The following is a 16,920-nucleotide window of genomic DNA, read 5'->3' as shown; positions in this document are numbered from 1 at the left end:
ACCTGCAGGGGAAATAAAAGGCTTCAATTCCACTACTCGTCGACAACTCCTCTGCAATTCAGTTGGCCAAGAATCCCAAGTTTCATGATCGAAACAAGCATATTAACACAAAATATCACTTGATCTCACATTATGTAGAGGCCAAAGTTATTCATTTGACACATTGTCCTACTTTAGAGCAGATCACACGCATATTTACAAAGCCACTAGGACGTGAAACATTTGAAAAATTCAAAATGTTACTCGACATGTCATATGTCCCTTCGTATTAAGGAGGGAATTTTAACTAATCCTTTGAGATTGTTATTGTACATTGTATAATATGTAATTAGTTATACATTCTGTTTTTACGGTTAATAAGTTACCGAGACACAATTGTCTCGTACCTAGATTTCACATGTATAAATAAGTAATTTTATCATTAATATGACACTCTTTCCTTGTGCTCTTTCATTGTGTTCTTTCATTGTGGAGTTTATTTGGGCTTGTACATTTAATATGTGTTATTTTGCACCAAAGAATTTGTTTTCCAAATATAGAATCTTCTAATTTCTCTCAAAAATAGATTTTGCTACCATGATTTCCAAAAATGCAAACAAAGCGACAATTACAAAATTTTCATAAAACCAAAAATAGAATGCTAAATATTTATTTTTTTATCTGGTTTTTTGTGAGAACAGAATTTGGCCAAGTCACATAATTTAGTACTCTAATTTTATTCTTGAATTGAAAATAAAATTTTCTTTATTTCAAAATTCCAAAATTTGGCAAAATTCTCATGTTTCAACCAAATAGAAGCCAAATGGTAACAATATACAAGAACCAAATAGTAGCAATATATAAAAGCAGTGACATTACCACCAAATGATCTTTGTTATTATTGAAATATAATAACATATTAGCTAGTGATATCAGTACTATTTATTAAGCGTTCGCTGTTAGTAGGCACTTGAACAATTTATTTTTTCCAATGTCGATTCACAAAATTATGTTCGGTGCAAAGAGGAATAATTCATCAAGGAAAAAAATGCGTGGAAAAAACATCTTGGAGATCGTGCAAATCTTGGAGTTGTGCGTGGGATGCCCTTTAAACATTGATGTGCTATCATGATGTGATCAATAAAAGCATAAATACATATCTCCACGTATGTATGAATGGTTTTCAGGGCATTTCTCTTAGTTGAATGTGCAATTAATGCCAGGCCAGTGATGTTACTTCTGTGTTGATCGACCATCATCTGTCGCCGATCCGACGGTAGAAGGAATCATTACTAAATAAGACTCTATCTCTCCGAAGCAATCATGACTTAAATAATTAGAATTTAAAAGTTCAAAAAAATAAATTGTTTTTGTTTTTAATATCTACTTTACACATTGGTGGTTTAGTTTTTGGTCAACAAGGGATTAATGAAAAATCAACACATTATTGAATGCTTATCCTACCAGCAATAAAGATCTTATTAGTTAATTCAGTTTGAGTTTATATAACATTTTTTATTATTAATGTTTAATGTAATGATATTGAATTATTATTTATGGTAATCCATATATTTATATTTTATTTATATTTGATTAAAAAAATAATGCAACATAATGGTATGGATCATCATTAACGTTTACATAGTTAAAGTTTTTAATCTATTTATTAGTTAACTAAATATACAATTAAGAAAATTTATAGTGTTAGTTTAATGAAAATTCTTATACTAATTTAAGATTTTTATTTAGTCTATATGAAGATTTGATATTAGTACACTATGTTTCTTTTTTTCCGAGGAAAAAAACCGAGCTTTTCTATTAATATGGAAATAAAAAAGCTACAAGCAGATGATTTAACATTCAGCAGAGAAAACTGCCTGAGACAGAGAGGTAAGTACCATCCTTCTCCGTGAAGTCATCGAGCAAGTCTATACATATAGACATATACACCAAGTTCAGCTGAACTCGGCCCGTCACAGCCAAAAACAACTGACTGTATAAGAGGAACCCGGGTCTCCATTTTCAGGAAAACAACCCGTTAATTGTCCAAAATTAGTAAAACAGAGTTATTTAAAACTTTTCTAAGTCTTTGCGCATGGAAATAAAACAAGTGATAATCAATCACGGGAACATATGCCTCCAGAAACAACAAATAAAATATTAGTTCCGTTACTCCTGGAGCATATTCAGCAAGAAAAACAAAACCACTATGAGTAGGGGGCCAAATCCGTCTCACGGATCTGGTCCTGAAGCTGCTCTTTTATCCTCCACGAACCCACAGCCTGTTGAAGACCTGCTTTAGAATACCGGTCTGCCTCATCATTTTTGTCCCTGTAAATATGTTCAAGAGAGAAAACAGAGAAAGAGACTTTTAGATTTTGAATTTCTTCTAGCAGGGGCATCAACATATAATTCCGACATCTAAATTTGCCATTGACCCAGTTGACAACATTTGAGGAATCACCAAAGATCTGAACTGTGAGGACCTGTCTGTGAATGAGCCAGCAAAGGAGAAGTTTTAAAGCTGAAAGTTCGGCATAGTTATTTGTGCCCATCCCAAGACCCACCGAGGCTTTAAGCGAATGAGAAGGACTGAGATGGATAATGATTCCGGCTCCGGCAGAATCGTTTTGTGCAGCCCCGTCAAAAAATGCCCAGGGTATACCTTCCCTAATCCGAACTTCTTTCTGCTGGTTTGTGGAGGACGGACCTTCCGGTTCAGGTATGCTAGTAAGGATAGCAGAGCTCTGTATTGCAATTACCTGCGCCGGGGTAGCTTTTTCATTGAAAATGCTTCTATTCCGGGCTATCCAAATGCCCCAACAGATAATGGGTGGGAGATTCCTCAAGTTCTTCTCGGGATAGTTTTTCCACCACAAGTCCCAGGCTGTAGCTAGATCTCCCCCTTCCCATTTGGAATTTATGTTCAAAAGCTTTTTTGATTCTTCCCAGACTAGTCTTGTAAAAGAGCACTCCACAAATAAATGTGAGATGGATTCCGAGGCTATTAGACATAAGGGGCATCTGCTCGGCCCCTGCTTGAACCGAGCTTGAAGGATTTCCCAAGTGGGGATCTTTCGTTTAAGCGCACACCAGAGGAAGATTCTGGCTTTCTTGGGGCATTTCAGCTTGAAAAGGGGTTTTTCCCACCAAACAGGAGGATCCCATCCCTTCTTCTTCATCAGGAAATTGTATCCAGCCTTTGGTGAATATAGGCCAGTCTCCGAGTGAGCCCACACTAGGGAGTCAGGGAGGTCCTTTATTCTTACATTTGTCCGCTTGAGTTCTTGAGTGAAAGCCTGCCATTCAATTCTCCAGAAGGGGTCAATCCCCAGCTCCTCTACAGATTTCCATTCCTGCCCCCAAATGGAATAAACATCTAAATTTGCAATCTGACTTAAACTATGTATTCCCAAAGAATCTATATGAGCAAGGAGACCAGGAGACAGTGCAAAAAGATTATTGCAGCCAACCCACGGGTCCCTGCCAATCCGAAGACTTTCTCCGTTCCCCACCTGCCAAGCGAGTCCTTGTTCAATGACCTTGAAAGCCTCTGAAGTGGCCTTCCATATTACCGAGCAGTTCCTACCTTTTTTGTTTGGGCTCCGAATCCAATCCTCCAGGGGGACTGGGTCAACGTACTTCCTTTTAACTACTCTGGTCCAAAGGTTCTCTGCTGTAATAATACGCCATCCTGATTTTGCGGCCAGAGATTGACTAAAATCCACGAGCTGCTTGATGCCCCAACCCCCCCATTCCTTTGGTCGAGCAATCTTATCCCAGGCAACCCAAGGAAGGACTGACTCTTCCTTGGCTCCCGACCACAGAAATCTGCTACATATTTGTTTTATTTTGTGAAGGACACCTTTTGGGATCCAGGTCAACGCAGCCCAAAATACCGGGATGGCATGAAGAACAGAGTTTAATAGAGTAAGTCTGCCCGCCCTTGAAAGCCACTTGAAACTCCAATGGGAGATCCTTTGTTCAATTTTAGCCACTAACCAGTTCCAGTCCTGCTTTCTGTAAGCATGTGGTTTTAACCAAAATCCCAAATACTTGAAAGGCTGATCCATACTGCATATTTCAAAAGGAAGGTAAGAAGTGATCAATATCTCCTCTTGCCTGGAGAAAGCTTCCATTATAAGATGAGACTTCCTGGGATTAATTTGGAGTCCTGTAGCTTTCAGAAAAATATCAAGGATATCTTTGAGCGCTTTTAGTTCATTTATATTTCCATTTGTAAACAATAGAATATCATCAACAAATAGGAGGTGGGTTATAAAAAGATTTACAGCAACTTCCAAACCTGTAATCAAACCTGCACTCTTGGCTTTTAGGATCAGTCTGCTGAGGCCTTCAGCTGCCAGAAGAAAAAGAAGAGGAGACAGAGGGCATCCTTGTCTCAGACCTCGCTGACTCTTGAAAAATTGTGATGCTGCCCCATTGATCAAAACAGCAAAACTTACATTTGAAATACACCCCATGATCCAATTTATGAACTCCACCTTGAATCCGAGGTGGGTTAATAACAGTCTGAGATATGACCAACTAATCCTGTCATAGGCTTTGGACAGATCCAATTTTAGCACTGCTCCTTTTTTCTTTGCAAGTCTAATGCTATGGATGGTTTCCTGGGCCACCCCAATGGCTTCATGAATTTGTCGACCGTCCAGGAATCCAAACTGCTCACTGGATATGCACACTGAAAGGATGGGCTTCAGTCGGACCGCTATGATCTTTGCTATAATCTTGTAAATAGTATTACAGAGAGAGATGGGTCTGAAGTCTTCAAAAGATTCTGGATCCTCTTTCTTTGGAATGAGAGCTATGAAAGTTGCGTTGAAAGGGCCATAAATTTCTCCTTTTTTCCTTGACTCCTCCACAACATCTGTTAACTCATCCCCAATCTGCTCAAAGAAGTGAGTAAACAGTTCAATAGTCCAACCATCCGGGCCAGGGCTTTTGTCCTTTGGCATTGATTTTATAACATTTTCAACCTCCTCCTTTGTTACTTCCCTGCAAAGATTTTCTGCTTCCTCCTCCTCCACAAACCGTGGGAAAGCCTGAGCAGTTCGAATGATTTCGGCAATAGAGATTCCCCCTTGGTCAGCAAAAAGGGATTGGAAATGATTCTTCCCCAGGTTTGAGATCGCCTCGAAAGTGGAGTACTCTCTCCCCTCATCATCCTTTAATTTCCAAATAGTATTTGCATTTTTCCGCCCCTTTGCATAATTATGGAAAAATTTTGTATTTTCATCCCCTGCTTTCAGCCAAATAGCCCTACTTTTCAGCCTCCATTCTTCTTCTTTGTCCAGAAGGATCTTTGCTCTGCTCTTTTCTAACCCCAAAATTCTATCCTTCGCCTCTTGTGTTATGTAAGCATCTGTATCAGGGTCTTCTAGCTTACTAAGCTCCTCCTCAATTTTAATCAACTCCTCGTTTGATTTCCTCTTTCTGTCTGCAGCCCATTCAATGGTTGCCCTCTTTAACCTTTTTAAGTTCTCCAAAAAGTGAGCTCCTTTGTTTTCCGGAGAGACAGGGCTTGGATGCCTCCAAGTATTCCTAAACATCTGAATAAAGGACTCCTCCTGAAGCCAAGAAGCATTGAACTTAAAAGGGGAGGCCGGCTTGGGGGGAGTCTTGGAGAATTCAAGGTAGATAGGAAAATGATCCGAATTTCCCCCATCACCAACCCATTGTCTGAAGAGAGGGATGTAAGAAGCCAAAGACTCGTTTATAAGAAACCGATCCAATATTTTAGCTATTCTCTCCTCTCCAGTTCTTCTGTTTCTCCAGGTCGGCTTTGCCTTGATTATGTTAACATCAATCAGATTATGGGTCTGTATGGCTTTTAGGAAAAAGTCGGCCAGAGGATCTTCCCTTGCATTTGGCCCCCAGGCTTCTGCCATCCCCAAAGTAAAATTTAGATCTCCCCCTATCAGCAATCTTTTGTCTTTTAACAGCTCTTTCGAGAGGAGGGCCTCCCAAAAGGGTGCCCTGCCCTGGCAGGGACCATATACATTGATGGCCATAAAAGGCAGATCAAAATCAGGCGAAAGGATCTCCAACCCAAGAGCGTGGGACACACCCCAAGAATTTAGAACCTTAAATCTTCCCTTTTTGTAACCAATAGCAAGGCCTCCAGAGTGTCCGGCAGCATCCAGAGCAGTGAAAACCCAGCCCGGGAAAAGAGAGCAGAGCGCGGACTCAACATCAGCACTATTGCCCAGTGTTTCCTGAAGAAAAATCATATCCGGGTTGTGGCGGGAGATCAAATCTTTTAAAGCTAGTTTTTTGGGTTTACTAGCCAACCCCCTACAGTTCCAAGAAAAACAGATCATTTGATAACTGACTCAGGGGGTTTCGCTGCTCTAAGCGCCCCAGGGATCGACATTTGTTTACCATCCGCCACATCAAATTTGGCCTTAACTTGGGCTTTTGAAAGAAGAGATTTCCTCCCTCTGCCTTTTTTTTGATGACTCTTCGAAGACTCAAGACAAAGTCCACCAACCGCTTCCGGGACAGTCAGATGATTTGCAGGTCTTTTACTGTGGGATCTGAGGTTGTAATGTCGGACAGGTGATGGAAACCCCAATGTCTGGCTCATTTTAGATAGGTCCTCACAGTTTAGGGTTAAAGAGGGGAGGGCTTCTGAAAGAGACTCAATGTTTTGAAGTGGATCTTCTATATTTGAAGCCATAGGAAAATCCGAAGACAAGATACCAATTACTGATTCTGAATTTGTAGAAAGATTTAGAGGAGAGTGCTTCATACCAGTTTGAACGTCCGCAGGAGGGCCGCCTGGAGTGTCCAAAGATTTTCCTTTGATTGGCTGTTCATCATCATCATGGACCGGTATCACTTCCTCTCGCTGCATGTCCGCCTCCTCCTGGGTGTCCAAGTCTGCGCTGTGATGCTCTGCCTCTGTGAATTTTTCCTCCACCATTCCCTCGTTTTCCTTCAGAGCATCCTCCAAATCCCCTTCTTTACTCTTCATCTTCCTTCGTCTTTTCCCCAGAGGGCAGTCCCTAGCCAGGTGACCGTATTCATGGCAGCGGTGACATCTGAAGGGGAAAAGTTCATAATCCAGAATCTGCTCATACTCATATTCCCTATACTGCAGAGTGACCGTTTTTGCCAATCCTTCCGACGGGTCTAGCCTAACGAGGATTCTCGCCACAGCTCGTTCAAAGGTGTGGAGGTAGGATCTATCAGCGTCCAAAAAAGTGCCCAGATGATTCCCAATGGACTTGAAAACTGAGTCAACCCAGAGGAAAGGAGGTAGGTTTGGGGCTCTAACCCATACAGGAAGTTCTTTAACCTTCTCCTTTGAAGCATCGAACATAGGCGACCAACGTTTAAAGAAAACCGGGCGATCCCCGAAAGCCCAGATTCGTTCCTCGACCCACTCCATTGCCTCTTTGCAATCAAATTTAACCATAAACCATCCTTTGACCAGTGTAGCTGTCGTGAAAGAGCTTGCCGGAGTCTTCGACCACTGACTATCTGCCCACTGTTTGAGGAATTTGCCTGAGACATATCTTCCTCTCACTCTGCCCACCAGAGTGCTCTCCGCCACCTCCAGAGTGTCCTCGACCTGAACGTCCATTCCTAAAACCAGATTTGTAACCTTCTTTGTTTTCCACGATTTGACTTTCTTTCTCTTGGCCCCTACCTTTTCTGCATTTTGAGCTGAGACTCTTTCTCCTGTACTAGGGTTTGGGATATCAGCATCCCTGTTCTGGCCGCTATCTTCGTTTCCATTTCTCAAATCCTCTGGCCCAGGTGGGGTTTCGACCAGCCCATCCACCGGGCTCCCAGCCTCACCAGAGGCCGAAGTGTCGCCTCCATTGGTCTTGCCTAGATCAGAAGGGAAAGCGAAAACCTCCTCATTTGGAAAACTAACCGCACCCTCTGACGCCTCTTTCTCCCCAGAGGTTTTCTGCAGCGAAGTCTTTTGGAAAAGGGTTTTGTATACAGTTGAAGGATTATTTCCAACCCCTAGCTCCTTTTCAGAGCTCTGAACCCCTCCCACAGTCCTCCACACCCCTTTGGACTGTGGAAAATTTATGATATCCTCTAGACCTCCCGAAGATACGAAAATTTTTGATGGGGAGAGGGACTTACTGGATGGCGGAGCGAGATTTTTGCAGGAAGATGAACCCGACCATGCCTGAGGGTTTACCGCGTCAAAACCCTTATCTCCAGTACTGAAAGCTTCTCCAGAAACCCTACCTCCAACTCCAAAACTGCTTGAGAGCTCCAGATTCTCGTCCAGCAACCCTTTTACCACATTGGAACGCCATATGCCTCCGCCCGAGAGCAATGCGGTTGCTTGACTGACAGACTGCCCAAAAAACGCGTCGATGTTTTCCGCCGTGGTCTCCTTTCCCCAGACGGAGAGAATGTCTTCAGGGGATGGTTCTAAGTCGACAGCTTCTCGAGGATTAACCATGGTAAAAACAGTCCCGGTAAACCCTTATACCTTCCTTCAACCGCTTAACCGTTGTATGCTGCAGAAACGCCAGGTCTTCGCTACCTCCGGAGGGCTCAGAAAATAGAAAAACCAAAACACCGGGATCCACCATAACGGAAAGGTTTAAGCTGGAAACGGGAAGGTTAATCGAACGTCGTTCTGCACTGCTCCGAACGCCGTTTGCACCTTCCAGCTGGCGATCCCCGCTACTGTCCACCACGACTTCCTTGTTGACCCAGCCCGCTGCATACCTAACCCTGTACTGCATAGCCCGTGACTGCGACACCTGCATCACCTAGGCCTAGGGCCTAGGGTTTCAGGATCGAAACCGGGTCTCTCCATTCCTCCCCACTCCCTTGCCTCTTATCTTAATTCTCAGTACACTATGTTTCTATATCATGTTTATAATTTGATATTATTATTGGTTATTTATACATTGATCAAATTTCTCTTTATTATTTTGTGGGTTAATATTTGTCTTTAAAGAATTAAAATAATTATTCACAAAATTATGACTCATTTATAAGATTATACAATATTTATGTTCTTTATGAATTTATTCTAGTAGAGTTGTGGCTATTGTCATTTTTCTCTCTCCTTCTCTTGTTAATTGACTTTTAGTCTTATGTTGGAGTTTAATTCAATTTAACTAGTTAATATTCTACGTGTGAGAGTTATTAATAAGTTATAAATGATTTCTAACTTCGCTTACTTATAATTCACTCCATTTTAAGATATTTTGTTAATTCTAGGTCTCAAAGTGTAAGTTTGACTTGTTTCCCAGCCAGTGAAAGTGCTTTTGACTACATGCATATGCACTGCAAACCTAATTCGAGTTGGTTGGCCTCATTGAGAGTCTATATATTGTATTCGTGTTCAACAATGATATATCATGAGATTTTATGAGTAATTAGAGTTGTCTCCTTGGTTTATTAATCAATTTCTCAACAAATTTATTCTCCCTCCTTTCTTGTTTTCCAAGTAGCTAGTCAAGTATTTTTTTGACAACTAGATCTTATGATTGTGCTTAAAATCCAAATCCTTATTTCTCCATACTATGCTTTGTAACATTTGATAGATAATGAATAATAGTTTGAGGGTGGGTGAAAGCTAATGCTGGTATTTAATGATGTTTTAGTGGTAATGTAAATAATGAAAATCAATAACATATTAACCTAGAGGGATGATTTGAGGTACTTTCAAAATCAATTTGAATATGGTGTAAAAGGATAAAATATAGGAAATTGAATTATCTTTCTGAATATACAAGTTTTATTCAGGGAAAATTCTAAGCATGAAAATTTATTTTAAAGTGTAGAAACAGGGGAAAATATTAATAGTCCCTAATATGCAAACTCTAAAATGTTTGGTTGTGATCTTTGATGTGGGTGGCCTAAAATAGTGTTGTGCATTTTTTTTTCCTTTCTGATCATATGTCAAACTGATGTAGAATTGATTAATGCCATTAGTGAACATAATGTTAACTTAAAGTGCTAAAAACCGTGAGAAATGCTTAAGAAAAAATACTTTACTACATATGATAAACATAAGCAAGATGTAAAATATAAGAGAAAATAGAAATTACACAGTGATACCAGACGGTAAGATTGATTACAGAGTTCGTCCCTGATGGAATACATCTCCGGGTCCACTTTCAAGATGGGCAACCGCTTCATTAGGATTCAATCTAAGGAGGTTTATTACATAGAAAATTATCCAGACTTGTTGTGTACACAGGCACTTCTAGTCACTGTTACAAGAAATCTCTTTGAATCATCTTTCCAATGCCTGTCACGGTTCCCAATTCAGACTCCCGATGCTCCTATTACACTAAAAACAAAAAAACCTATATCTGCTAGAATCTTCAAATAAAACTCAAAACCACTCTCCTTTCCTTCATGAACAAAAGGTGAATTTATAGTTGGTTTGGGTTCATTCAAGCTCTCTATTGCTAATTTTAGTCATGAACAACATTAGGTTTTGGTCCAATCCACAAGCGACACCTTTAGGGTTTAGTTACATGGTCTGAATTAAAAATAGCCATAAAACTTAACAAAGAACCCAAATCCGACTTTGGATAGGTGAAAAGTTGTTAGTCGTTAGCTAACTAGGCGGAGGAGGCAAATAGCCAACATGTGACTGACGTAGTCTAATCGCAGTTTTCCACCTCTGTGATCATCATCCTAGTGGTCTCAGCTTATGGTGCGGCCATGTCAATGCATGTGACTTGACTCCTAGTGGTCTCGGCAACAACGCGATAATCCTGCCAGTTCTGACACGATGAGATGTAATGTTCACATGAGTCCGCTGTGGTTAGGTCCGCATGTAGTTTAGGTCTGATGTTTGAAAACCTCGATGGCTTATTCCCATCCATTCACATGTCATGGTCTCCGTAGTCTTCTCCATACCCGCGTGGTTTAGGGACCTGTGTTTTATATTGTAATGTATTTATATGCATTTTACAATGTTTTATGTTATGCAATGGGTTTACAAGGTCCGAGGGTTAGGAACGTTAGGATTAATGTATTTAAATGTGTTTTAACACATGGCTTAGGTTCTAGGTTAGTGTTAATGGGTTTAGGTGTTAGGTTTCTCATGTAGGCTTTAGGTTTAGATCATTTTTTTGATGATTTATATCATTAAACCTATGCACACTTCTTTGTCACAAACCGACATTTGCGATAAGCGTCACATGACGATACCTATGAACCAAAACATTGAATCGACACTGGATACAAATGAATATTAAGCGATGTCGATGAACATGAGTTGACAACCAAAACCTAGCGGAACTGACGACAATCACATGTCGAAAACCAGGTAAAAAACCCTATCCTTCAAACACCATGAAAAGCATTGACATCACTAGAAAACCTGAAACATAAATTTATCATTGTCGAAGCTGAAGACATTGGACATTGAACGTTGATGACAAAATTAAATGTGTGCAACTGATCTGACAACATCCTCCTAGATCAATCCTCTCCACTTGAAAGCTTTTGGACCACAAAAGTTTGACTTAAACAGTGAGGGTAGAGCTCCCTCACTCTCCACCTTGTTTGGAAGATGTACCAATACATTCTATCAACCACCTGAAAGTGATGACCCTGATGATGCTGATCATGGCGCACTTTGAATTTGTGAACTATTCCATCCATCTGGAGCATGCATAACTTGCGAATATGGTCAAAAAACCTGTTATGAACATGGAAATTGACTTCTTTCCACGAAATACCTTGAATTAGTGATTCATACAAATCTTTGAAAATAATCTCTACAGGATATTGTTCAATACTATTGACATGTATTAACAATCTATATTGTGGAATGATAGAGGCAATCAAAGATATTCTTGACATCATATCAGCTATTCGACTTGATATAATTTCCTGATTCTTGATTACTAAGTGAACTTCTTGCAATAAACCCATCAAACTGTAATATGAAAACTGTTGCAACTTAGCTTGATTTTGAAAGTGTTGAAGTGGATGTTGATTTGTTTGAATCATTGTTTCCTTATTCATTAAATGAGGTTTCCATTAATGATCACTTTCCCCTTATGCATATGTTTCCCTTAGATGTATTGGATACTTTGACACTGCTTTAGAAAAGGCTTTTATATGAAAAAAAATAGGCTTCCTCTCCACTTGAAAAGAGGCTTCCAAACTATTTGAAACATGAAATGGTGACACAATACAAGAGAAATTTAACACTGAGTTTCCCTAATACTGACCTGCATCCCTATAACTATTAACTTCCAAGCTTGGATTGAATTGATTCATTCTGACATTAGGAAGAGGGGATTTGGACATGAACTGTAACTCATGTTGTATTCCCTGTCGATGAGTAAGATGTTTGGTTTCTTTAAATAGAACTGAAAAAGTTTCTACCTCTTTGATCAAACTATCTTTAAGATAAGACCCATAACCTAAACAAACATCATGTTGTTTCTTATGTTGTTCCTTTACACACATGATTACAAATCTCTTATCTGAACTTATTAATCGCTTCATCTGATTAGCAACAACTCAATTCAAGTGATGTTTACTTTAATGTTCCTTGACAATAAATTCAACCCTATATTTCTTAAGGTGATATTTATGCTCTCTCCTATAAAATACTACTTCATGATCATAAATATAAGGACTTCCTAGGACAACTCCACATATGTCTATAGGAACCACATCTAATTCCAGTTCATCAATGTAATTAGATATAATGGAAAATCTTAATTGACACTGTTTTGTGACTTTTATCTGAGTTGATTTATTTAGCCATCCTAATGGGTAGGGTCTCGGATGATTCCGTGTCTCCAAACCCAAGTCCTTAACTAAATATTCAGATATTAATTTTTCCTATGATCCACTATCAAACATTGTATCTATCTTTATGTGCTTAGACGTTATCCTTATGTTAAATAATTCAACTCTTTTATCCTCATTTGAAGGATTTATGTTTGATGAAGTTGCAATAATATTTGAACTTGAACCAATGTCAGAAGTTTTTCTGTCGAAACTATGGCAATTATCCTCCTTTCATCACCTGAATCAGAACCTAGATCTTGCTGGACGACTGCAATTTCGTTTTTTTCATCCTTCTCCTTAAGGAACTTTTTGGGCTTAAGTTCTAGTTGAAGTTTCCAACACTTAGATTCATCATGACCGATTCTCTGGCAATGAGAACAAGTAGGTCTTTCCTTCTGAGTTATCACTGATTTCTTTCTCTTTGAATTGTTTTTCCCCTTACTGTCATTGGAATCCTTGATTTCCAGCTCTTTGGATGTTTTTGGTGAAAAATTGAATGGTCTGCCACCTAATTCAATATGTATGGATTGAACACACACTTCATCAAAATCATTAGGATTAAACATTAATAATGTATGCTACAAATATGAATGTAATCTATCGATGTATTTTAACAAAGTTTCACATGTATCCAATGAAATACCAAGCGCCAATGCTTTCTTTCTAAAATCTTGAGTAAACTCCTGAACACTCTTTCCTTTACCTTGCCTCAAATGTTGCCAATCAATAACAACTTGCTGCATGTATCCTAAAGGATAGAATTGTTTCCTAAGAGCTTTTAAAAATGTAGACCATGAAGAGATAACTTTACCTTTCCGCTTTACATCTATTTGAGTTTTACTTTCCCACCAGATTAATGTTGTTCTCCCCATTCTAAGTGTAGCTAACTGAATTTTCATTTTATCGTCAGAAATGTTCTAAATACGACAATACACTTCTAACTGCTTAATCGAGTTAGCTTTTCGGGATTCATTTCGCCAACATAAATAGGTAACTCAAATTTTACATCAAGTTTTAAAAGAGATGTTTTCTTAGGTTTCTTTTCTATTTCATATTCTGAACTGGAAGAAGAAGATGAAGATGATGATGATGGAGATGATGGAGGTGAAGGAGATTTATCAGCCTTGCCTTTACCTTTATCGTTCTTCGATGTCTTTGAAGAAGAAGCTGCAACTATCGCTTTCTTATCCTCGTATAGTTCTCCCAACATTTGATACATACTCAAGAATGCTTGCTGAAACTGTTCATCACTCATCTTAGTTTATGGAATTTCACCTGCATCAGATCTTGTCATGGTCAACTTATGTGCGACTCTTCACTTTCCAATTTCTCAGTCAATCTCCTCGAGGATTCCTTCTCTACATTGCGACTTTGAAATGGTTAAAATTCACTGACAAATTCTACAAACACAACATACTTTGACACCAAATTATATGATCTAGAATGATCATTTTTCAAACTGATGTAACAAAATGTTAACTTAAAGTGCAGAAGACCATGAGAACTTCTTGAGAAGAAATACTTTACGACAGATGATAAACATAAGAAAGATGTAAAATAGAAGTGAAAACACCAAATAAAAAGCGATACCAGAAAACAAGATTGATTACAGAGTTCATCCTTGATGGACTACGTCTTTGGGTCTGCTTTCAAGATGGGTGACTGCCTTATTAGGATTGAATATGAGGAGGTCGATTACACAAAAAATTAACCAGACTTACTGTGCATGCAGGCCCTTTTGGTCACTATTACAAGAAAGCTCTTTGAATTAGCTTTACAATGCCTATCACGATCCCCAATTCCAACTCCCAATTCTCCTATTACACTTAAAACAAAGCAGCCTATATACTCTAGAATCTTCACATAAAACTCAAAACCAATCTCCTTTCCTTCATGACCAAAAGGTGAATTTATAGCTGGTTTGGGTTCATTCAAGCTCTCCACTACTAATTTTAGTCATGAACCACATTAGGTGTTGGTCCAATTCACAAGGGAGACATTTAGGGTTTAGTTACATGGTGTGAATTAAAAATAGCCATAAAACTTAACAAATAATCCAAATCCGACTTTGGATAGGTGCAAAGTTGTTAGCCGTTAGCTAACTGGGTAGAGGAGGTGGACAGATAGCATGTGACTGCCACGTTCTAACTGCAGGATTCCACCTCCGTGTTCATCATGTCGGTGGTTTCGGCTTACAGTGCGGCCATGTCAACGCATGTGACCTAACTCCTGGCAGTCTCAGCAACAACGCAGTAATCCGGAAGGTTCTGATAAGGTGAGATGTAATGTTCACATGAGTTCATTGTGGGTATGTCCTCGTGCGGTTTAGGCCTGATGTTTGAAAACCTTGACAGCTTATTCCCATCCATTCACATGTCACAGTCCCTGCGGTCTTCTCCATACTCGCGCGGTTTAGGGACCTGTGTTTTGTATTGTAATGTATTTATATGCATTTTACAATGTTTTTTTGTTATGAAATGGGTTTACAAGGTCCGAGGGTTAGGAGCCTTAGCATTAATGTATTTAGATGCGTTCTAACACATGGATTAGGTTCTAGGTTAGTGTTAATGGGTTTAGGTGTTAGGTTTTGCATGTAGGCTTTAGGTTTAGATCATTTTTTTGATGATTTAGATCAATAAACCTATGCACACTTTTTTGACACAAAGCGAAATTTGCGACAAGCATCACATGACGATACCTATGAAACAAAATATTGAATCGACATTGGATACAAATGAAGATTGAATGCTGATGACGAACATGAGTTGACAACCAAACCCCAACGGAGTTGACGACAATCACATGTCTACAACCAAGTACAAAATCCTATCCTTTGAACACCATGAAAACCATTGAAATCATCGGAAAACCTGAACCATAAACATCACTTTCGAAGCTTAAGACCCCAGACACTGAATGTTGACGACAAACTGAACCTGTGCAACTGATCTGACAAGATCCTCTTGGATGAATTTCCCTTCTTATAGTTGATCACTAAATCAAATTGCTATAAATAGATAATAAAATAAAAGATATTAATTAAATTTGTAAAATGTAAAATAAACCAAATTCATATTTTCTAGATTTTTTTTAATTATTTAATTTAAAAATATAATAAATAAAAATAAATAACTAACCTTAATTAAAATACATTTCAAAATATTTATATAATTTAAAATTTAATTAAGTTTAAGATTATTTTAACCACTAATATTGTTAGCCATCATGATTGTAAATTTAAAAAACAAAGTAAATTGTATTGTATATTTCATACTGTTAAAATAATAAAATATTAAAAAGATATCAATCAAACATGAAAAACAGTGCTGTTATGAGTTTTTCTACCAAGAAAAAGTGTAACAAATTTACTTAGACGAAAATAAGTAATACTAATTATTAAATATTTAAAATGATAAATGCAAACCTCAAAGATAAGGATCACTAGTTTGTTGAGTCTCCCACATATTTCTAGAAATACAACAAGAATCTCATTAAATAATAGAAAGTTTATATATATATATATATATAAATCATGGGCATTTAATATATTCAAAACTAGACTTACTTAAATAACTTGTTTCACATGCCATGGCAACTACATTAGCCAATTTTGATGTGTTTCATAAATAAGCACCAATAATTTCATATTTTAGATTTTTTGGATTACTGGTTTCTTGTAGTGGGTTTTATGCATAAATCCCATTTATATCTACTTGAAAATGGACGTTTCAAACCTGCAATTAAGGTTCATTATCAAGATAAAAGTGGGATTTAGATGTATTTGTTAGAATGTAATCATGAAACTCTTATGATAGATTCTTATATTTATTGTTGGAGGTAATCGTGTAGGATTGTATAAGATGTAATCATGGGTTTTGGGGCATCAAATTAAATATGCTCCATAAAACACAAAACTTACCAAAGGGAGATCCTAATCCTGATTATTTTGGTTTTTTACCCGGCCATCTAGATTTTATTTAGGAGGTAAAATGAAGCTCAGTAATGAGATCTCTAAATTGGGCACAAAGCAATAAATCAAAAAGGAAAATAGCATGAAAAGGCGAATTGGAGACAGATTTCCAAGTCGTTACAATTTGGTCAATAACTGAATGAACCAGAAAATCATCACAAGAATTGAACTTGTTAATCAAATATGCCAAC

This window comes from Pinus tabuliformis, chromosome 4_2 (assembly GCF_031772625.1).
Source record: "Pinus tabuliformis cultivar Carrire ecotype Pingquan chromosome 4_2, CPIR1, whole genome shotgun sequence".
In the NCBI taxonomy this organism is placed as follows: Eukaryota; Viridiplantae; Streptophyta; class Pinopsida; order Pinales; family Pinaceae; genus Pinus; species Pinus tabuliformis.
The sequence above is the reverse complement of the archived record's forward strand: the minus strand, read 5'-3'. Positions refer to the sequence as shown.